A 25,355-nucleotide genomic window follows, 5' to 3' on the forward strand; every position below is an offset into this window, starting at 1 on the left:
ACAACAAGGGGTAAAGCTAGCAATAAATTTGGGCTGTAAATTATTATAAGGGAAATAGAGATTGAATCTTCTATTTTTCTACTGGACACCTCAATGCCTTGCTTCAGCACTGAGCCCTTGTCAAATCTTTGGATTATTGTAGAAGCATAGGCTCTACCCAAATCTCATTGCTGCTTCTGTTGACAAAAGCATTATGGACAGTCTAGGTTTTGAGGTGATACAGTTTGGCACATGTCTTTTCTCTAGCATATGTGACTGCTTAAAATCTCAGCCAAGAAATTTTGGTGTTGAATATAAAAAAAAGAATAAATAAATATTCCAACAAAACCAAATGAAAACATACAAACAGACTTTGAAGTGGAGAAGTAAATCTTATTACTTAGATGAAACATTAACAGCCCTTCAAACTATTCATAAAATAGCATTCTGATGAGTCAGACACAGCTCAAAATAAACTGAGAAAAGTATTGTGTAATAATTCTTGAAAATGTTCCTTCTACTTCCTGGCCTTAGTTAAATTATCATTGGCACAAACAACTGTATAACTTATGTGAAATTGTCTTCTTTTGTAGCTATTGTGCTCAGGAAAAAATAATGTATTTAATCTTTAGCTTCACAGGTGGCTAATACTGGGACAATATTTCTGTGATGAGGCTGCCTTTAATAGTGTGTTCCCTTGTTTGTATTATATACTTGTGATATTATTAGTGTAGTTTTTGTATCTGTGTATTGAATATGTCAGAGTATATGCACAGCAAAATCAATGTAGATGGTGTTAATAAAGTCAGATACAAGGTGCTTGCATATGTGACAACTCACTGGATAATGTTTCAACACTCATGTTTCATATTAGTGGCCAAGGCAAGAAACTTGACACAAATTTTGTTTGTTCTTTTATCTACTCACACTAATGATTGAAAATATTGCAGTTAATAACTTTATGCACTTTCCGCTTGTTTTTATTTACGTGAAGTGAGGTTTAAGATTTACTTAACGTATCCATCAGATAGGAAGTGTTCTTTTGTGATTCTGGGTACTTCTAAAATTGAGATAAAATTGATAAAGTCTGGAACCTGTCTTGCCATTGTAATACAGTAAACTAGGTGTAAAGTAGAGTAAATGGGTGACACAGAAATGCAAACAGTTTCTGCTAATCACATGCCTTGATATCCCTCCTGTATCCTGTAATAAATGAGGTCCTGAGTCCTAGACATTTTAGAGATCCTTCTCCAAGGAGCATATTGACTAGTATGCAGCTCAGATTAAACAGGGCAGTACTCAGACCTGTGTTCTGGCACTATTTATTTTATGCAGAGAGGCGCAAACATTGTAAGCTGGGCTGGGTTTTCCCAGACCCAGTGGTGGGGCAGTTTCAGAAAGACTAGGAAGACTGCATTTCTCATGGGTCCAGGATGATTAACTAAAGGGGAGAGCTGTAGGATGGAGAAACTTACATTTCAAGGAATGGGCAACCTTCCTTCCCACTGGATACACACTGGAGGTCTTGACGGTTCTTTCTGGTCAGTCTGTACTTCCAAGGGCTTAGGAACAAGGACAGATAGTGATGATTGCAAGTGAGTCTGATATATTTTGAAGTGAAAAAATGTCTCAATTTTAAATAGCCTCAGAAAGGTTGGATGGCCCAGTGGGAGATCACCAGCAGTCCATATGACAACATTTACAAGTTAAGCTATATGGGGGGCATTTTTGCAATTGGGAAAAGGTCACCATCTCTCTTGCATGATGGGTAATACCAGTTTATTTCCAAGAAAGTGTATGAAATCTGTAGACAACATTTTGCTGCTTTAATTTTTTGATCTTTTATTATTGCATTTTGTTTGGGGGTAGCATTAGCAGATGACTCAGGAGTGTGCTAAAGCCATATGGTCTCGTGTTTGTGTTTGAGGGCAGGTACTCAAGGGATCCCCTGCTCTTCTACTACTGAGAAAGAATGTGCACTGTGAGCACTTAAGTGTCCTGGTCAGCTTCATGAGCTCTTGCAGCATCTGTGAAAATCTAGGAAAGTTTCTGTACTTTCCTTACAAGGTGAAATCATAAAAGTTCCAGGAAGAGGACAGAGCTGACCCATAGAAAGGACAGAACACAGACCTTTTCACTTTCCATACTATTTTCCTAACACTGAAAGTCACATATTTTGAAATACCATTATATTGCTTTATCCACAGGAAAAAATACAATGTAGATTGATATGAGGTGAAAAGCAGGTACAGCTGAGAATAACAGTTGGCTGCAATTAAATTATGAGGAATAGTCACTCCAGAGAACACTGTGGGATAAATGTCAGAGGATGGCCAAGGACTAATCTCATCTTCTTCTAAAGGTGTGACCTCCCACATTAAAGAGTCTTTAACACCACACTATGATATTATTAACTCAGGTGAGTGTCAGTGAATAACAGCAGTTTAGAGGGCTTTTCTTTGGCTTTCTCTAATACAATAGCTGGCCAGACTCATTCGATTAAGGAACCTCTGGCAAGAGATGAGCCTTGGTTAGATGAACCTTGGAGAAAAGTATGTCACAGAAAAGAATATAAAATATCCTATGTAGAACATTGTCAGAAACTCTATTCTATTTTGCATTTTGTCTTATGTTTAGTTACTTACATGCTGATGCATCCAACACACAAGGATCATTTCAAATTGTTCTTTTTTCCTGTTAGCATCAAAACCATGCAAAAAAACCCAAAACCCAGAAAGCCACAGACCACCACCACCAAAAAACAAAACCCTGAAAGATGTTTTCTTGAGCCTCTAGTTTACCTCAGTTGCAGAAATGAAGGTGCTAGACCCACAGCAAAGATCCTCCTCCCACTGCAGACTCAAATTTGAGCAAATATGACGAGTCTTCCTTACTTCTGAGTCATTGCCAAATGAGACCTACAGAATGAAGTACAGGAATGAACTGTATGAGGCCTAGACTGCTTTCAATATGCATGGAGTTTTCAAGTCCACAGCTTTCAATTCTCTTTTCTATCTGCAATCCACATCAGGTTGTAGGACGCTTCCTGGAGGAGGCAGAAAAGGAAAAAAAGAGGGAGGCAGTTTTCTGTATGAGTGGTTTCTGTTTCTGTTTACATTGCAATTCACTGCAAATGGTGGAAGGCAAGTGTGAATTGAAGCCTCATCTGAATTTCTGCAGAAGAACTGGAGGAAAAGTCTATGAAGAATTTGCAGTAGTTGCAATGTCTGAAATGCAGAGCACCAGAAAAGAAAATGAAAAATATTTGCTCTGTAGTATGAATTCTAGCTGCTGTGTGCTACAGTGCATGATACAAACATGCAAATCTTATTAGAAACAAATGAAGTCTAAAATATACATGGAAATTAAGTATAAAATATATATGGCTGAAGAACTTTGGTCATTTGGAGACGCAAACAGTACTCTAGTTCTTGATTTAGATTGTATTCAGATTTTTCTGCCCATTATGTGCAGATTTTTCCCCCCAGATTTTCTTCCAGGGCTTTTTCTTTGTTTGTTAAAGCTTAGTGATTAGAGACAGTTAGTTCTCTTTCCTGCTTACTCACAGATGGAGGAACTGCCCCAGCGAAAATATTTATCTTTGATGTCCTTAAATTACTGAGCAAATTGTTCTCCCCCAACAGAGACATTTCTACTCCACCTTTTAGATTCAAAATATCTGGAAATCTTGCCCTGCTGACAAGTTAGGAAGGGCAAGCATAGATGACATAAAAGTTTCCAGTAGGAAGTTTTACTCAAATCATGTTTAACTCCTTGCCTCATGTCTGACACCAATCTCAGATTCTTGAAAAAGGACTTAGCAAGGGACAAAAAACTACAGCCAAAGTGATTTTGTTTGAATGAATTATAGGTGCCAAAGCTTTTTCTCCCATCCCAAGATCCTGATCAGTCCAAGTACTTGTCTACATTGAAAGTACACAAGTGCATTCACACACTTACACATATCAAATGTGTTACTGGATAAAATTACCAGCCAACAGAGACTAGAGCTATAAAGAAGATCAGGGCTGAGAAGCAACCTGGGAATTCATGAACCTCCCCTCTACAGAATGAGCAGGGAGACCAGATGTTTTCAGTTTCAGTGGCCCACCCCCTTCAGCAAGGATAAGGTCTCTGCAATAGGGCAGTGAGAGTGAAAAGGAAGAAAATTGAATAGTTGACTGTGGGAGTATGGGTGGAAGAAGCTGCTTAATGCAGGGACAAGCAGGCCAGTGTTTTTGGAAGTCTTTCAGTGTGAGCCACTTGTCTATGCCTGTCAATGAATAAATAAACTGCAACTTTTTAAAGGATGACTAACCTAGACTGAATATCTAAAAGCTACTTAAAATTTTAACTTTAATGAGCACTTTAAAAAATGTATCTTTATGATACTGGAACTAATATACATGTTTTTTAAGGGAAAAAAATTATAAGATGATGTTCTTTATATTTATGCTGTCACTCATGCTTTGACTCTGATCACTTATCTGGATAATTAAGCAGTATCACTGAGGAACCAGATACCAGAAATCTGATATTAATCCATCCCTCCTAATAGTAAAGCAAAGCCACTGGGGTGGAAAGCAGCCTAGTCTTCCTAATCCCCTTTTACCAACATTTCGGCATCAGCATATCTCATTTATTTTCAAAAGTGGTTCGAGACACACTATCGCGGGCTTAAGTCTAATTTAGGCTTTAAATCAAAATATATTAAGAAATGCAAAAATAGTCAAGATTACCAAGATTTCTTGAGGGAATGATTCACAACCAGCACATGTCCCTCTGACAGGAACTGGGGACAGCTAAATGATTGTTGCATGTCTGCATTGCTTTAAGGTACATCACTTTCCTTTGAATTAAAAGAAGGCAGGATTACGGTGGAGACCTTGAGATCCCACTGCCATACTTATCAGGTATATGTTAATGATAGTCTGAGAAACTTCTACAGACATAATTCACCTGCCAGTACTGAAGAGTCCAAGGCTATTCTGTTCTCTTCCTTGTGTGTATGTGTTAGTGTTTATGTGAGCCTTGTTGTCCCCTTCAGAGTATTCTTGGCTCCTCAGAGTATTTTGGGTTCAGTTCCCAGACTGTCCTAAAGCCCTCATTAGTCACTATTGCTCCCCTTATTCCCTTGTGCATTTTGAGGTGGTTTGACTTGAACCCAGCATGAATGCACTTTGGCATGTACCACAGCAGTAAAGGTGGTGGGTAATTGTCAGAATAGGAAAGCTGCACACCTCTCCCTTCCCTGCCTCCTCCATGCAAACCAACCTGAAAGAGATGAACAACACACAGCCAGACTGAACATCATCCTCCGGCTGTGCTCATGGTGCAAAAGCACAACCCCACTGATGACATGAGTTTGGGCTCTGCTCCTGGCTTGTGGTGTGAGGCAGGTCCAGCCATTTCACTTTCTATGGCAACCTCATCCATCAGTCCTAGTCTCAAGTGGCTGGAGTTGGTGCTGGGCAGTTACTTCTCAAGGCTGACTAGCTACAGGTATTGGTGTGCTTGAATCATGAAGGGCAACTTTGATTTTGATAGTTATCTGACTACAGGTTGTGCACTGTTTACTATCATATCATTTTATTAGCCACTGCTGACATCCCCCTGTGCATACTGAAGCTGTAATACTTTGACCTCACAGCAGAAAAACTAAATATATTATGACAAAAACAATAGAAACCAAGCTTAGCCGTCTACTTTAGCCCCAAGGTGATGCCTTCTAGTTCCTGAGGGTCTTAAGGGGGAACTGAGAAGACATATGAGTCCATTAACCTTGCCTAATAACAAAGTTTTCAAAAGCAGTGTAATGGGGACAGAGTCCATGTGTCGTCATAATGAAAGTATGAGGCACTTTCACCTTGTTTTTTGTGGCTCTGCCATCAGAGACAGACACACTTCAGTGCAGGAGCCTTCAGGAAACTGCTGGTTTCCCATGTATATTTTATTAAGTGTTACTGCCACCAAACACTGTACAGATGGGGGAATCTATCACTTTATAAAATAATTAGACTGCTATTTCCATGACAAGAAGAAACAGCAGCATGTAGGCAGCAAACTGTGGTGCTGCTTTTACCTTCTTCATCGTTTTTGTATTTTTACCAAAACAGGAAAATATTTTTACAGGATAGGCCAATAGTGCCACTGAAATTGAATCAGAGCATCCTTAATTAATATGTCAGAATATGAGAAATGATGCAAATATGTATAATTAAATTCTTGCACTAAAAACAGAATTATAATATGTGACTAAAATAGATCAGGGCTTTTTTTTTTTTTTTTTTTTTTGGTGTCCGTGCTTTTTATTTTTTTTCCCCTTATACTTTTATTTTAATTAAAAAAATATGAGTTCTGGTATCTTTGCACTGCATCTTGATTAGTTATTACATGCCTGGCTAAAAGATGGGTCACCCCAAAAATTACACGCTATCTGTGAAAATGAAAAGAATTTTCCCAGCTCTATGAGTACAGTGTTATTTGCAGGCTAATATACAGTAGTAATAGCTTGGCACTGTGGCAACCTACATTGTCGATAATAAGAAGCTGTTTGAGATAGGTGCTTGAAAGAGCAAACTTCTTACATAAATTAAATACCTGTTTTCAACTACAGGGCTCCAATTTTCAAAGGCGGTGAGTGATTCTGGGTATTCTAGTCTTCCAAGGCTCAAAATTAGACATATGCAGAGGGTCTGATTTTCTAATTTTCAGTGTTTATGGAAGATCCAACTTCATTAAAATGTCTGAGCGCCTCTTTTCTTCCCCTGTCACTCAGGAGTTTAATCAAATAGGTCAGTTTGGATGCTAGGTCACACCTATGCAGTGAGTAACCTCACAGACTATTTTATATTAGACATTTTTTACTCTGTTAATCTCTTCTTCTTGTGCATGTGTTATACTTTTTTTAGTTTAAGGGAAATATTTCAAACTGAAAATTTCTTTTTGTCTCTACTTTATGGAAGATTTACAAATACTTATGTGAAAATTAATTGTAGACTAAAACTGATGCAAAAATATGTGACCGTGCAACTGATCTGTTTGAAACAAACAAGAGACTTTCCTTTAAAAATCCCATCTGGTACTGAACCAAATAAAACATTATTTATTCAATTATTTGATATATCAGTCATATAAATTTCCCACTTCTTTCACAATTTGTCTTAGCAAAAGTTGCCACTCTACATCCCACTCAGATCCTCAAAAGATTTCAAAATCCTGAGCCCAGCCTGGATACCAGCATTATAAGGGGAAACGTCCAGATGCATCCAGTGGCAACAGAAAACCCATAAACTACATACAATGAAGAAGTAATTGTAGGAAATTGAGTTTTCTGTTCTTGTGCTTTCCTAACATTCAGCTCTTCAAAGAGATAGCAAATATTCTATTGGTTAACATTTAACCCAAACTAATAGGTCCAATCTCACACACTCAAATAAATCATAATGTCTTTTCAATTAGTTTGCGCTTTTGCTCGCTGCTGTCCTGAATAATTAGGAAAACAATTCACATTTCGCTAGGAGATAATATGAAGTGTTATTCCTGTGATAATTACTAAGCTGCAGTTCAGTTTCCCTGGCTCCCACCAGGTCACCAGGGCACAAAAGAGGACACCATGAGAGCATTAATGAGCTCTCATTGAAGATGTTAAAAAGCTTGTATTGATCTGTTTGTCCAAGAAGGAGATATTTAAGCCTTTCTGCTCAGGGCAGGAGAGACAGAGATTCATATCACAAAGCCTTTTATCCAACCCCTTCTGTTTCTAGCTTCAATATTGCCCAGTCTCAGCATGTCTGGTTCTGGAGGTCATACTTTTAAACTTTCACAATATTTTTTTTTGTTAAAAAAAGAAAAAAAAAGAAAAAAAAAAAGAAAGGAAAGAGAGATAATATACAGTGTACACTTAACCTTTACTGCAGGGATCCCTTTACACTGCTAGCTATTTCTGAGAACAAGCTGCAGTGCAGTAAGATCTCCCTTCTCACTATATACCACTAACACACATCTCAATTAAATTAAGGATACTCCGGACAATGCAAAGTCTGACTCAGTGCAAAATTTTCTTCATATTTTGAAAGTGAATCAAATAAAATCATTTTTGGTGGAGGTTGATCAGACTTTTTTCTCCAACATCACTGCCTTTTTGTGAACTTCTGCACTTGCTATTTCTGTCTGGAAGCAGAAGTGGAAGAACTGTAAGGCTGCAAAATCACCGGTTCTTGTGGTATCTTCAGAGGAGATTCCTTTCTGCAGGCAGGGGAGGCAAATCTTGTCCTGCTTTCAACTCTCTGCATTGTTATGATATATTGCAGCTGTAAACTAGTTCTGGGTACACTTTACTACTCATCAATTTTGTCTGCTTTCTTTTAAATGCCATAACGAACTGTCAGTGAGCATTTGCAGCCTGTCTGGGATAGAGTACGGGAAAAATTAATGTAACTGTAAAAGCTGTATTTTCTTTGTTTATATTTGTCACCTGAACCAGCTGATGTCTGGTTCAGCAAGGTTATATATCTCTTTTCACTACATCTGATACACATTCATCTTGGTATGAGCAAGTCAGTGAGGTCACTTATGTGGGTCTATTGTAAATGCTTACTGCAGAGACACATTGGGATCTTTCATGGATATTGTTAAGGAGGTGTTCATTATGTGCTTCTTTCTTAACATACAGCAAATGCCATTATAGCTGAACATACCTCAGATAGATTTAAGCATCTAGATCAATGCAATGATAGGAGCGTGACAGAAGGGCTGGTAAGAAAGGACTTCCCAGGATATTAGACAAGGTCACTCCATCTTAAGGCTGTAATTAGGTTATACCCTAATCAGAGTTCCATCCTTCCTGACTTGCTATTCTCTTCGGTCTTAAATAACTTGAATATCATAGCCAGTTCTAAGATGTATTTTTTCTGAGAATATATTTTATAGTCTACTACTTCAGAATGAATGAACATACAAATCACACTCCCAGTGGCCTGATGCAGTAATCACTACTTCAGGGATGGAGCTGGCAAGAGACCCTGTGCATCTCTGCCACACGAGGTAACCACTTAATGAAGATATGGGGGAAAGATTCAGGAACAAATAAAATTGGACATGGACAGGAAGTAATGACCCTTGAGTGACAACTGAGGTGATGTGGATGAATATTAAATGTGAAGGGTCTGAATTATTCATTGAAGGTTCAAGGTAAAAGGGTTAACCTGATAACATCCTCTTACTGACACCTCACTCAGGGTAGAAATCCCAATTCTGTGATGCTTTTCAAACTTGGAGTCCCCCTGTGCATAGGGAGAGTCATGCTGGTGGTCTTGCTCCTTCCTACTGTTGGTAATTCATAGGGGACAAAGGTCATCTTGTGAGTGAGTGCTGGTAACCTTGCCACAAGCCGTACAGCTGCAGTACTATTCTGCCTCTGGGCTGTCAGGCTGGGGGCAGGTTGGAAAATGTATCAGAAGTAATGTGACCAGCAGGATCAGGCAAAACTTCGTGTCTCTGCACTTGGCACTTACGAGGCTGCACCTTGAGTACTGTGTCCATTTCTGGGCCCATTTCTTCATTGCTTGAAGAAAGGCATTGAGGTGCTGGAGCGTGTCTAGGGAAGGGCAGTGGAGATGGTGAAGGGTCTAGAGAGTGTCATATAAGGAGCATCTGAGGGAGTTGAGGGTGTTTAGCTGGAGAAAAGGATGCTCAGGGGCGACATTATCATTCTCTACAATTGCCTGGAATGAAGCAAGGAGGGGATGGGTCTCTTCTCCCAGTCAGCCAGCGACAGGACAAGATGACATAGCCACAAGCTGCACCAGGGAGGTTCAGGTTGGACATTGGGATGGGCTTCTTCATGGAAAAGTTTGTTAAATATTGGAATTTACTGCCCGGGGTGATGACAGAGTCACCACTCCCAAAGACATTCAAGTGATGAGTAGGCTTGGCACTTAGTGTCATGGTCTAGCTGACAAGGTGGTAATCCTTGAAGGTTGGACTTGATTTCAGGTGTCTTTTCCAACCTAAATGAGTCTGTGATTTTGTGGAGTTAATGGGGCCCTCCAGCTGCTATGACACATGACCACACTGCCTGACACTGTGCATGTCATCTGCTCACCTGTCTGGCACGACAATCCCCTATTATCTATCTTCCTCCATTTACAATTACATGGTATCAGAGGGAAATTAAATAATTTCCAGCTCTTTCTGCCCTGTCTATGCTGCTTCTGAGAGGACCTTATGCACAGCAGATAATGCCATGAAGTCCTGTATGGTCAGCTAACCTGATGTCCTCTGAAAACAAGCCAGGTAGGCATAAGAATGTGGGAGCATTCAGGAGGATGTCTGATCTAGGAAACAAACACAGGAATGTCAAGACTAGAACATTAGGAAAGAGAAAAGGGTGCTCTGCAGTGGTTTCACTGACAGCACCTTATCAAAAACCAGAGATTGCAAGGAAGACATATGTCATATGAGACCAGAGTTTGAGAGGTGACTAGAAAGTACCTCCTCACCTTTCTGCTCCTGCTGTTTTATAGTATTTCTTTCAAATACAAATGGGCAAAAGAACTCAAAGAGAATGGTTTGGAAGGTCAGTTTTTGGCCATTTGGTCAGCCATTGAACAAAGACTCTAATCACAGACACTTCACATCTGAGTGAAAAATAGAAATGGTGACCTAAATGGAGGCCATTTAGGCACAGGATTGCTAAAATCACACCTCTCACTTTTGCCTTATCTTTTGGCTACATCAAACAAAAAACTTCTCTCCGCATTCAGAGTGTGGCTCCTGAACCTTATTGATCCCACTGTATGTGAGCTAGAATGAGTAAACATTGTTGCCAGTAAGCAAAAGTAATTGCAGTGTTTAGTAATACATTCTGGAAGTACAAAAAAATTCAGACTGAAGCAGGAACCCACTTCTTATCATGATGTTAGAAAGTTAAGGTAAATGTGCCTTGACCAGGAAATGCACATAGGAGAAAAAGAAAGAGTAGAAAAGTGGAGCTGAGGAGAACTAGAAGGAGTAGAAGGGCAGAACAGGGAGGTAGCCAGCAGAAAAGGTTTAGTAGTACATATTGCCTTCACAGAAAAGAAAGTTTGAGCAACTAAAAAGGTTGTTCCTCTAGAAAAACTTTTCTTCCACACAAAAAAAAAAAAAAAAAAATCAATATAGAAAAATGTCTTTTTTTGTAGTTTGCACCACCATCAGCAGAAGTGAGAGATCAGTTTCAGCATGAGCAAAGTTACTCTGGGAAGGTGAATAATTCCAGAGGGAACTAGATGCCCAGAGTTTACACTGTGAAATAATTGTGGTATGATTTAATCAAGTCCTGTACAGAACTTGGATATTCTCCTCATTCTCTGATATTTTCTGTTTCTTCAAAAATATCCAGCCAGCTGGTGCCTTGCTCCCTTACCCTTTGGGTAAGGTAACATAGCTTCAGGATGAAGCTGAGGCAAACAGAGACTGCTTCTGAATAAAAGCACCCACACAGGAATCTGGCACATTAAACTAATGTGTTCTTTCTTAAACCTTTTAGAGATTTACTTTAACTTTCTTGGCAATCTCTTAACATGAAAAGAGTAGGACCCTGACCAACATGGAGAAGAACTTATGTGTTCTTCTCCAGTACTTGCTACTGTAAACATTACATTTAATCAGTTGATTTTTAAATATAAACCTTTTTCTCTCACTGGCAGGTTCAGTTCCAATAACTCCTTTAGTGCCTTTCCTCAAAAAGATGCTCACTTTCATCATCACGGTTTTAAATTTCTGACTGAAACAAGGAGGACTGATCAAAGATACTTTCCTGTTAAGTGGGGAAGGTCAGACCTCTCTGACGGTTCAGTGGACCTACTAAGTGACTCTTACTAAGTTACTGCTCTGAGATATTACCAACAGCCTCCTATAGATGTCTTGGAGAGTAGTAACCTCAGAGCTATTAAGAACTGGGAGAAAAAAAATCATGGAGATGGAGAAATAAATGAAAAATAAAGGAAATCTGATCTGTGCTGGAAGAAGATAGTGAAAATATGCTTAGTTTCTGCATAATGAATGTGCTATAAACTGGTATGTGCACAGAGAGACACTGACCTTAGAGACCTGTACAGATAAACATGTACTGTGGGAAAGTTAATCAAATTAACTGATCTTTAACCCAGCAGTGTCAAAAGTGTCAAAGTTTTCTTCTGACTTCAGTTTTCAGCCTCCTATTAACAGTTATTTATAAAAAAAAAAAAAAAAAAGAAAAAAGGAAAGGGTAAAGTCAACTGTGGAAAGAATTGCAGCAGTGGCAGAAAACCCTTAGTCCCCTCAGTTACAATGTCTGTCTACCAGACTGGTTTTCACATGACACCTCTCTATAAATGAATCCTTCTGTACACTTAGATCATCAAACAGACCAAGAAGACTGCAAGGTGCCTGACACTCTTTTCTCAGGATTCAAATTAAAACACTGACTTGAGATTTTATTTTAAATAGTGCCCTACTTGCTTATTTTGCTGAAATCAGATGGTTGGGAACTTGCAATCTATACACACTCTTGCTTAATGCAAATTGTACATTTTTGTCATAAAGGTTAACAGAGAGGCAGGCATTTCTGATTCTAAGTTCTCATTTAAGTTTGAAATTAAAAGACTTCCTATTCTCCTCCACTTTGCAGGAACTACAGACAGCACCACCTCTACTCATCAAGCTGCAAAATTAGTACATCAGGGAATTGGGCTCTCTGCCTGACACTAATCAGTGAGTGTTTGGGTTTAACCATCCTTTCAAAGGATGATTCTTGCAGTTGCAGCAGCCTAAGTTGTACTTGACAGCTCTCCTTCTGCAAAACAGCAGCAGACAAATACACAAGGCCAAGCACTGTTTAGTATCCCTTATTAGTTGAATAAGAACAATTCTCTGTTTTGGCACAAAGAGCAAAAATATTAGTTTAAACCTGATTGCTGTTTGCCTAGTGGAAGGCTGTTTGGGCCACTCTAAATAAGGTCTGTCCCATTACATGCTGCCTGCCAAAACTGTAATTAACCACTGTATATAGGGAAAAAACAAAAAAAAAAGCCCAGGCTTTTTCCCCCCTTTCTTTCAGTAACTTTCTTCCTATAAAAAGGTACTATCATTCACAGTTATCAACTACAGAAAACTTCCTGCAATGGCAAAAAGGCTGGAACGGAAAAACTCAGAGGGACTGGGAAGAAAAAAAAAAAACAACTATGGTGAATTTCTGTCCAAATAGCTATTATCACATTGCTATAGTCAGTTATTAAAATTGCAGCATGCAACATTTAACTTGCTCCTAACATTTGAAAATGTGAGAAAATTAGGAGAAATAAATATAAGAGCACCGGGTATCCTCTTAGTCTAAAGCTACCATCATGGAACTCATGTGGCTTGACCAAAACTAGTTCCTGCTAATCTCCCATTCACTGTAATCTGGAAAATAAGGCCATAAAAACAGTCTGAAAAGCATTAGGCCATGTCTTGCTTGGAAATAGGAAAATGCTTAAATAAAAGCACAAATTAATTAATTGAGACAAAATACAGTCAGAATCACATAGCTGAACACTCATCATGGGTTATCTTTTAAATTTTCACATTTTCCTGTTCAGTGACTTTTAACAAAAAAACTGAAGTGATGAGAACTATTTTAAAATAAACATACATATCTGGGCTTTAAACTCAGTCATCTCAAGATTCAACCAATGAACATTTTTTTTCAGTGACTTTGCATGATTTGCAGTGATTATCCTTTGACTGTTGAGTGAGAATGGTGCTGTGTTTGGAGGGGTATTTTAATCTTTTCAGCCTTTGAAAGTGGAGCTGGTAAGGATTTCTTCAATATTTTTCTCTCTGCTATCTTCCAAAATACTGACTGGCCAAAAAAAAAAATTTATCCCCTCTGGGACACAATTTTTTCAAAGAAGATTTCAGAGATTTGCCCTGCAATAATCTGTAACTCGGTGGTCATTCACTGAAGTGGAAGAGACTTAGATTAAAATCAGAACACCATATCAGGCACTAAGAAGATCTGAATGTGAATCTTCAATATCCCAAGTGAGTTCTGTAATGGAAGAATATGCTGGACTGTGGGGAGCATGTAAAGGAGTATGGTAGTCACAGTATGCTCTTATTCCTCCTTTCTTTTGATGAACAATATTTTGAAATTTTGGCTCAATCTGATGGAGATAGTTTTCACAGATTTTTTTTTTTTATAATTAAACTTCTTTCTACTCTTCTCTATCTTCCTTTGGCAGTATAGGTGAGGTACACGTGCATTTCATTTTATCCAGAAAAGTGTAAATGGAAAAAGAAAGACCTTTGCTTCATCAGAGCCCAAGAGTTCCAAGTGCTAACGGGTCCACTAAAACAATAACCACTCTACTAAAATAATTGTGGCATAATGGAGGTATAGAGAAGCATGTCCTCTATATGCAGAAAAAAGGAAGAACATTGACTATTCCAGGGTGTGTGGGGATCACAATTCCATGTGCAATTATAAGGTTATCAGGAGATCCTCAATCAAAATATGTTGTAATGCGTAAGTGAAAAATGCACAAAATCTTGCCACAGAATTGAACAGAACATGTTTAGATACCTGACAGTGTGTTTTCACTGTAAAGAGCCTAGTGTGTGTATATGTTACTTTAAGACTACATTTCCTCTCTTATTAGGGCCAGTGATCTCAGGAATACCATTTCCTCTGTGCCACATGGTGCACGGATATTGCGATTTCCAGTATTTGTTGTAATCTGGGTGTCTGATTCAATTGTTTGGCTATCTTTGGAGGGTGAATGTGATAAACAGTGAGACCATAACCCAATCTTAAAAGCAATGGGAAATAAAGAACAGGCCCTGTTATAATATATTTTTGGACAGCTTTGGATGACTATTTCATAGAAAACTATCCTCCTAACCTCTCCACTCCTCCTCTATCAGTGCAGATGTGCTATGGGTGACACTGGAGGTGCCTGTATCTACTGAGGTGTAAAAGAGCACAAGAAAAAATGTAGAAACACTAACCCATCTCATCCTCTCCCATGACTGTCTGCAGCCCAGCTCTACCTCTGACTCAAAGCATCTTGTTCCTACTCAGGAGAAACTCATGTCTAGCCAGGTTTCCTGGACCTCATGGGTGAAATGTTATTGCCATCTGGATGCTGAGTGCTCCCCTTCCATATCAGTGTGACCTGTCTTGTGGATACCTTTGGTCTTGAGCACAGATTTCACCCAGCATTTAGCAAGTAATGGCTGAGTCCAAGTTCTGAAGCAAAGAGAGATTCCCTGCCATGCCCAGTGCACTCACTGATGTGCACCTGAACTGCCCTTGGCTGGAGGGTAGGGAACACGGTGAAGGGAAAGCTGGGTGTATGCTGTATTGCATGCTCCTAAATTTCTTTCTTGGATATTTATGAATAATGATCCTGATATACACTTGAGACCAACTATTATATATGCTGCAGAAAGGGTTTACATGCTATGAGAGACTGAAATATTAATGATTAAGCACTCAAAACAATCTCCCATTTCTGGAGTTGGCAGGGTGCTTTGCTGAGGCCAGGTTTGCACCCCCTGAAGGAGAAGAGGTGAATTCTTGTGTGTGTGGTGGTGAAGCCTCTTGTCTGCATAAAACAGAGGGGGTGAACACCTACCACCAAAGGCTACAAGAAGGGCTTTGAGCCAGATAAGAGGCAGATCTTGCAGGTCAGTGCTTTTTATCAAACCACTTGTCCTCCCTTACACCCATTCACCATCCCCAGGAAGGTCATATTCACATAGGGCATTCACATTTACACCTAGGCCTGAGGGTATTCATCCCTTCTGATGGGGCATCAGATGTCATTTTGCTCTAACCCACCCCAGACGATATTTTAACTAGAACCTGGGTTATCCTAACCTTCAGGGCCAGTTCCTAACACATGCACCCACTATATTTAATGGGTCAAGTACATGATGCATTGAACACAGACCATCTACACTATGCTTATGTTCAGCAGCCATCAGCAGGAAGTTTTCAAGGAGGAAAAAGAAAGAGACCTAGCAAAAAATGACATTACATAGCTTAATGATGAGCATGTCCTTGCTGACAAATCATGGCAGCATCACATCGCCTCTTATGGGCTTTCTCCAGCATGGTCTTGGCAACCACTGATCAGTTTTCCTCTTTTTAAATAATTAAAAAAACAAACCACCAAGTAAGATATGGTAAATACCAAAGGACAATCTTCTGATACTATCCATGTAAAAGAAAAATAAAACCATTTTTTGCTGTCCTCAGTTAAAAACAGGGGGGAAAAGAGAGGTGACAGGCATATTCCCGATGAGATATAAAAGAAGGCCTTCAGGCCAGTCAGAGGCTGGGTTCACACAATACTGTCAAGGTCCCAGATTTATTCTTGACAGCATTAGTGCCAAGACCACTATTTATGTTGCTTTAATCAGTCACACTTTTAAAATCACCTATGCTCAGCATTTATATCAATGAGGTGATAATATTGCTGTCAGGCACCAATATCGATAGTTGTGTCATAATCTAAACTCTTTTAATCTTCTCCCATGCTCGCATTAATGAATCTGCAAGCCAACAACTACTACTACAACAACAAAAAAAATAAGGATCTTTCTGATTATGACAAGTGACCATGGAGGAGAAAAAAAATCCAGCCTTTTTTTTTGCTCTTTGCAAACTATTTTAATTTGCCTTTAGCCTTCTCTCTTTCTGTCTGACTTTGAAGGCATTGTCAGCACATCCTACTGATTTTCTCACAGGCTACTTACATCTCTGAAAATATTTTTAGGGTCTATGAAAGTGTAAGGCAGGTAACCTCTTCCCTAAGTGGCTGGGGAGAGGGAGATAGGGAGGAAGAGAGAGAGAAAAAAAGAAACCTTGGTCTAATTCTTGTATGGGGAGGCATCATTGTGCTTTTCCTTTGTCCTTTTTTCTTTCTTTTTTTTTTTTTTCCTGAGCCCACCCTTATAGCTGTCAGCCTCAGTTCTTTTCCCATTGTAAATAAAGTCCTTCTTGGGTTATAGCTTTAAGCAATTTTTTTAATTAAAATTCAATTCAAATATGAAAGTCAAAGAAACTTTCAAAGCAAAATCTACAAACTGATTCACTCAAAGGGTCTGTTTTCATTGCCATAGCTACAGATTACTATAAAGAAACTCGAACCAGACCTTTGACACCCAGGAAGGTCAAAAGTCCTTTCTGCCTATGCTAGGACCCTTTTGACAACTTCCTGTATAATTTGACTGTTATTTGCGTGTCTGGTCACCGTCTGACCCTGCAGTCTGGAAAAAATTGAGAGGCAGCATATATCTCTCTTTCGTATGGACCTCAAAAAGGGCATTTTTAATTACATTTTAGTGAGAAACCTATGCATACAGGCTGACTCAGGCAGCAGCTGGGGAAGGCTCTGGGCTTGTAGGTTAAGGATCAGCTTGCCTCATGCTACCGTAGTTCAGTGCATATGAGCTGCTCTGTGCTGTTATCTCCACAGCAAAAATGGATGTGTTTCACAGGTTACACAGATTTCAAACTTTACAGCACTTGCCCCAGTGATACAAGCTAAAATTGGAATTACACTGCTTTGCCTTGAAATCTGTGCATTTCATATGCTTCCAATTTAAAGCCTGTTGTGCTTATGGGTCCTTAGTGTGCCTGAGACATTTTAAAGTTCCAGCCCAAGCTCTTCATTGTAACTATCCATGATCTCACCCTGCAGAAAACCTGAACTGATAGATCAAAGGGATCCATGGCAGTCTTGTTTCCACACGGAATATTTGGGGTTCGGGACATGTTGCAAGGCAACACAGCTTAGAAGCAGACAGCAGTTTAATGCAGCAAGATCAGGTACTGTCAGGTTGTTCCCCCTTCCTCTTCTGTCCAGCACCGAGCACACCTGATGAAAAAAAATGGAAGACTCTAATACCTCAATCACAGCATGCTGTAGCTTTTCCCAGGAGGGTGATGCCTGTCCTACACTCTGCATCCTGAGATGGGACTTGTCAAAAGGAATCAAACAGGGGTCTGTCAGACTTGCCATGGTGTTTCCAAGGGCTGCTTGCTGCCTTGGAAGTTACAGATACCTAAGCAGTGGCAGTCTATGGGCTGCCTCTTCCCATGGGCAGGCAGTGCTGTGTGAGCAGGAAGGAGAACCAGGTACCCAGAGACATGGTGAGTGCTGTGAGGGTAACCATCCAAACAGCACAGACAACGTGAGATTATTCTCGCAGGGATGTGAAAAGTTCCGCAAAAATAACAACAGGTAAACACTCAAAATAGCTTCAAGCTTGGGAACATGTTTGTACCGCTTTGAGAAAAGTGATTTATTCTCTCATCCCATGAAGACACAGTGCTGACCCTTGTCTTTTTACCTCGAGAGGGCTGTTTACCACTGTATTTAAAGTTTTGGATCCTAAAGCTGTGAAAGACAATATAACAGACAAACACATTTTCATGAATAATGGCCTTTCCCATGCAATCCTTTGACCCCTTCACTTTCCATAGGGAGAGCCACTTTTTGTGTCAGAAAGCTATGCAAATTGGATGGTGAGACTAGCTGTGTCAAGCCCCTAATATGTCTTCTTATGGACAATATACGTATCCATAGAGGAGAGGGGTGTTTAAACATGCAGCTACTGGACAAAAGGAACAGACTCATCTTCTGTTGCAGGCACTGACACATCAAGCACCCCTGAAAAGGTTGTGAGGAGCATGATAGATCAGTGGTTTGATTTCTTGTGTCAAATCCCATCTCAGGATGCAGAGTGAAGAGAGGCAACATAGACAGCCTTCTGCTCAAAAAAATTGCTAGGGACAGAAAAGATATGTATGCATAAATTAAAGAGGGAGGGAAGTGGAGAAAAATTCCAAAACAGTGCTTCTGTTCACTAGTATTAACTACAAACCACTGTGCTTAAAACTGGTAAAATTACACAGGAAAGAAAAAAAAAAAAAAGGAAAGCTGTGCTTTTATGTGTTATTTTTTTAACCAGTTAATGATGCACTTCAGTTCACTCCGAAATAGACACGCTTGAATCAATAAAGAAGAACTAACTGAACACAATCTATCTAAAAGGCACTGTTTGTGCATCAGTCCTGATGCATGATGGCACAGAGAGCTTTGCTTCTCGATGCTGGGCTGAGGAGTCCAGGACATGGCTGTTATTTATTGATAGCTGACCTCTCCGGATCAATGGGGCTGTAGGGGTTTTGCAAGGCAAGCTGCAGGAGCAGTTCCTCTCAGTAGGGGTATGGCTGGACAAAACAGTGCCAGGGTGGGCATCAGGCCCTCGCTTTGTGGGTAACACCACGGCATCATATGGGGAACAAGAGGTTACAGCAGCCCCCGAAATCTGGCTATGCTGTGAAGGGTGACATCAAGGCAGGACAAAGAGGGGAGGACTAGACCCATATTGAGACACTACGTCTTATCAGGTGGGCTGAGATCATGGGGGTGTGCTTGCATTGGTAAAAGGTAGTGACATTTGTGAAAGGTGAAAAGTTTTTTTTTTTTGTTTTTTTGGAGTTTTTTGCCTTTTTTTTTTTTTTAACTTTGAATGGAATAAAACTATCAGAACAACTTCTGAGTGCAGCCCAGAGGGAGTGCCCCTCTATCCAGACTATGTATTAGTGGGGACATGAAGGTGTTTGTAGCTCTAATTCCCTGCCTGACCATTCCTTTGGGTGCAACTGGCCTCGAGCAAGAAGAAAAAGGAGAAAAATTAGAGAAATGTAAATAAGGAAGGTAACTTGCCATTTGTCACTTGAAAGTCCTTATTTCATGGCCTGTTCCCTGTACTCCTGGAATTTTGTGTCATTATCTCCTGTTAAAAGGATTCAAATGACATTATTTGCATGGAAACTTGCATACAAATGATGTAGTCTGTGCCACAAAGTTGCATTACAATGAAGGGAATGATGACTGTGTCACATGTACGTGACATTCTTTGTGTCATTAAATTTAAAGTCAATGCTGGCAGTTATAAACCACTCACGTCTCAAGCAAATACATCACTTCTGATCTGAAATGAATATTTTAAAATGCCAACTCCAACTGCATCAAACAGCAATAACCTGCAATGTCATCTTAAAAAAAAAAAAAGGAGGCAAAGACTCTAAACAAAGGTGGACTTATGAGATTGTATGAAACACCACAAAGGAAAATATTTTAATAAGCTATAATAATTTGCCAGCAAACAGAATCCTTTGCTTGATGGTTAGGCACTAGGAATGTTTTTAAAGTCCATTCAATATAATGTGTGTTTTTAGGAACACTTATGCTCCTAGAAAGCTTCAGGAGTGTTAATTTTCAGGCAGAGTAGATGAATTGTGGAGCATGTTCCACAGCACAGACCTCTCTGTATGTTGTTACTTTCCATTTCCTTGCCACAGTCTGACACTGACAACAGGCCAAGCCTTTGAAAGATCTCCAAACTCTTCCAAAGAGTCAAGGGCAAATGATGACAGGGAAGGCTCAAGCAGTTATCACTGTCAAAATGAATGAGAAAAGAGGAGGGACAGTAGGTGGATTAGGAAAGGTTTCATACTACTGCGATGATCAGAGGCACACAGCAATGAGAGCCAGACAAGTAAGTACATAGACGGATCTGCTCTCTGATTGATGCATTGTTTGTGCAGGGCAGTGCAAGGTAAGGGATGGTCACCGTGTTTTTGCAGGAGCAGTGGTAATTGTGCCCGCAGTCACCTGCACTGACCCTGCTGGTTCAGAGCCAGTTACTACCATTTTTCACTGATACAAAGAAGGGCTCTGTAACCCTTCCTTTAGAAAGTTATTGTTTTAACAATAAAACATGCTGTGCAGTGCTCAAAAGGTTTAAAAACTCAGTTAAATAGAGAAGATCAGTCATGTAAATGCCTCAAAGGTGCTCAGTGTCTGGCTAAGCTGCTGTGCAGTTTAACCTCTCCCTGCTCGCCCCCCAGCCCCACGCACACTCACACACAAACACAGACCCTTTTGAAAGAAAAAAGTTTCTCTGAAGAGTGTGTTCCCAGCAAGAGAACAAGCAGAGAGGAAAATCTCTGTGCATGGGTCACTTCTTTTCTCTTATTGATACCATTTCAAATCTAATTGAAACATTCCTTGGAGAAAGCTGTGTTACCCACCCCTTCAGCTTTGATATGGCTTTTTAATCAGAGGACATTGTTATTTCATAATGAACATGGAAAGCATTTGAAACATTTTCTAAATGGAGTGCATTACTTCTGACCGCAGCCAAAAGACCACATTAAAAGGAGTTCAGTGAAATTCACTCTTCACAATCTTCTTGGTTTGAAACATTGGTGCACATGTGGAATATGCTAAAATGGGCCTACTCGTTTCAAAGTTTTAGGAAATGAGCTGTCTTAAAAATGAAACAAGTCCAGCAGCACTCACTGGCAAATCCCTGCCATGCTCCAGGGAGGTTTGATGCCACTGTCAGGCCTGCCTTACAGGTGACAATATCAGTGCTGCCATCCCATCAGACTGAGAGTGGGCAGAGCTGGAACAGCTCTCATGGAAGCCAGACCAGAGTGAACACAGTAATCTGATCACAGCAGGGAGCTAAAATGTGGCAACCAGATTAACACTCCATTGCCTGTCTCTTGGTTTAGGACCAGAGCAGTGGCTGGGGGGGGTTGGACTCAGAGCTCTTCCACTGCCTGCCCTTTCCCTGTTCCTCCAAGGCAGTGACTGATTTCACTCCCCACTACCATCCTGCAAGCTGTCATGGTGCAAGTAAACCACACACGGGAAGAAGGGCAAAGTATGCTTTTTTTGTTGGTTGTGCACTGGGGATTGTAAATGAGCCCTTAATGTCTACCTCATTTTATATTTTAGGATGTATTTCTTTCTTGTAGGAGCACAGAATAAAAGATTAAAAGCAGGATGTGACTGAAATGATGCATTGGGTCAAAGTCCTTTCATCCTTTTGCCCTAGTCTGTCTAACATTTTCTTAAATCCCATTCTACCTGAGTATATTCAATTACAAAAGTGACCAGAAATAAATCATACTAAACTATATATATATATATATATATGTGTGTGTGTGTGTGTGTGTGTGTGTGTATGTATATGTGTGTGTGCAGGTATATACATACATATATGTAAAGAAAAACACTAGCATAAACCACAGAATTTATTAGATTAAGATGATTGGATCTAAGACAGCATGAAGCCCAAAGTAGGTGTAACAGTGTTTTTGAGGAGTTCAATGCAATCTTAATTGCTTACTTTATAACAAGCAGACATTGGTGAGATACAGTGCCTGTGAAGTGACAGAAGAAATGTTTTGGCTGCTCTTTGATGTAGAGTTCAGCTGTTCTGGTTTGTAAATATAACAGAACGAAAGGATATTGTACTCAACCCACTTCAATCAAGCAAGACACTGTGGCGTCTAAACTGCTGTTCTTCCATTGCTGAGGCTGCTGCTCAGAACAAAGACATAAAGAAAGTGAGAGAGACAGAGGGAGGAAGGATTGTAGAGAGAAAGAGGCTTCTGCATCTTTAATAATTAGCAAAGATCTGCAGTGTTTAGCCTGGAAATTATGGTACATATGCTGTCCACTTGTTCAGGACCCCTGTATCGTGAGAACACGAAAACATTCATCATCCACAGATGTCCGCCAGGCCCAGGTGACTGAAAATTCAATGCACAGGCTTCTCACAATGGGTTCGAATGCTAATTGGGTGGCTTGGGGAGATTAGAGTAGCCCTGGAGCTATTCTCTATCTGCAAAAGTCTCACAGACAATAGGGAAGTCAACATTGTCTTTCTAAAGCTCTGCTTAACTGATGCTTATCAGAAAAATTAGGACAAGTAAACACATAAAAAAATACTGCCAGTCACCCTCTGTTTTCCTTTCCCAGTTGTGTGCTAGCTGGCTACTGCCTTTCCCTTTCCCTTCCTGTATGACTACCTATAAATAGGAAATAGAAGAAGGGAGGAGAGATTGAGAGCAGGTGGGAGAAGAGAAATTGTACATGAACTATATCAGGAAATGAGAATGGGTGCTGAGAAGCATATTTAGCCCAGTGAATACTTCAGAAATGGAAGTAGGTTTTCTCAGTGCACTGTTTAAAAAAAAAAAAAAAAAAAAAAAAAAAAAAAAGGTGTTTATTTAAAGTTAAATAAGAATCAGGGCAGTTTCAGAGATGGGCTTGAAATCCATGACAGTGAATTTTGCTCTTGTGTTTGCTTTTGTCTTGTGGGTCCTTAGAAAATCTTTGTTTCTGCAAGTGTGAAACGGGTCAGATTTTCCTGATCCAAGCTCTGCAGTGGTCTCTGAGCTCTCTGGATGTAATTTTCCTTCCACAGAACAAAGAGATGCATCACTGAAGATCTGCTGCTGTGTGATGGGGTGCCATACACTTGGATTATTTCAAAAGATTGGTCAGTTCTGACGCATCTTCTCAAGTTTATTTCCTAATGCGAAATGCTTGACTTATAAAACTGCACTTGTCAAGGTTGTGCAGACATGGTCAGCATATGGGACATAATATACACCTCACCTAAGTCCTCTTTCTTTGACAGGGATTTGATAGGCAAAGTCTACATTTCCATAAGTGGACTACCACGGTGGTGAATCAGGATTGATGAATTTAATACTAATTTCACTGTGAGGGTAGTGGTGTGGATTATGAGATGAGTAAGGGTGTGTTGACTTTAGCCTTTTTTCATTCATCTTCAGCATGTGGTTAGGGAGAAGTCTGTGTGTGCTAAGTGAGGCTGTGAATTACTATCTTGCTGTCTTGTGTTTATGATGAAACTTTCAGCACAATTGAATGTGGGATAGCTTGTTCTGCTTACAAAGAGAGGCATAAAGCACTTTTTCTCAAGCATTTTTTTTCTTTCAGTGTGGGGCATACTAAAGAAAATATATAGTGTATCTACTCAGTCAGGCAGGATTTTTTTCTTTAGGGAGGCAAACCCTACACTTGTATGGGTTTCACCCCAGTGTCACCCAGGTTGAAACTTTGAATCTTAGCAAAGATGTCTAGAAATGCTGATAAGGTTAGCTGAAAAGTCTGCCAGCATCAGCTAATCTTTTGTGGAATCTGGACCAGTTTCCAGCAAGAAAAACAGAAAAAAACCCCAAACGGGGTGAATTCCCCTTGCCTTCAGGCTTCATTATGAAAGATCTGCAGAGCTCGAAGAACTATGTATTTTATTATTCTCTCAAATCTGCCCTTTCTAAATCACCTTATTCTTATTTAACTGCAAAAGGCATTACTATTTTGGGTTCTTCCTATGTTAAAACTGAAGCAGTAAGCTAGGGACTTTCATAAGAGACCGTTCTGAAATGTCAACAGATGGCTTGCTAATCATGTTAAAAAAATACCCATTCCTTTTCTAAAATGGCATTTTTTTCAGTAAGTAAATCAGAAAGGAATGTTTATGATATAAAACATATTACTCACAACGTCTTTTAATTATCATACTTAATCATCAAGGTCAGGATGATAATTGTTTCTAAAAATTAACACCTCATTTTTCTGAGATGCTTACCAAAATATACGGTCAGAAATATGAATTACTAGTCTGGAACCCAGTTAGGAAAATGCATCTTCTGTTCACTAAACTAAATGTATACTTAAATACCATGAAGCCCTTTAAAACTAAATACCTATTTAAGGCACAGTCTAATTAGTCCACTCGCTGCCTAGTAAAAGCATACAGTACCATATGCCCTAGAATAGGGTGCCATGTGGGTGTTCAGCAATGACACATATTTGCAAGTACTTTATTATGAGATAACGCAGTGCCATTAATATATCTTAAACATGAATGTTTTTTTGTAACCTATTGGAGACAACTATGGTTGGCAGTTAACACAAACTACCATGATATCTTGGCAGCAACTGCACTCCATTTGTAGAGGGATGAGCAATTCATACAGACCACCACCTTATATCATTCATGCTACTCCACAGCAGCATTTTAAACATGTTCAGACTGTTCAAGCAATATCTTCTGCCTAGAGATGTATTCTTGCTTTCTTGCTTGCTTTCCTTTTTCTTCTTGGTCCCGTTCTGTTCTGGAGGTTGCTTCAAAGTGGTAACAGCCTATATTATTAAACATCAGGGTTCAATACAATTATTTATTTTCCTTTATTAAATCCTTTATTAGTATCTCCAAACAGCAAATCACATGCAAATAACAATGAGATCCATTGTTTTTAAATCCAGGAGGAAAATTATTACCATCTTGCTCTCTGGTCACCCAAATGTGGTTCTTTGGTCCTCTTAGTCAAATGCTTTAGTGTTAGGCAGTCCTGTAGGGAGTTCAGCTCCCATAAAAGTTTAATCTCATTATTTTGTGAGTCATTATTAACTTGTCTTATTTTTTTTCAGACATTTGCAGCCAGTTCTGTGTGTTCTGAT

Source organism: Pyrgilauda ruficollis, unplaced genomic scaffold, assembly GCF_017590135.1.
Source record: "Pyrgilauda ruficollis isolate IOZ18807 unplaced genomic scaffold, ASM1759013v1 scaffold38, whole genome shotgun sequence".
In the NCBI taxonomy this organism is placed as follows: domain Eukaryota; kingdom Metazoa; phylum Chordata; class Aves; order Passeriformes; family Passeridae; genus Pyrgilauda; species Pyrgilauda ruficollis.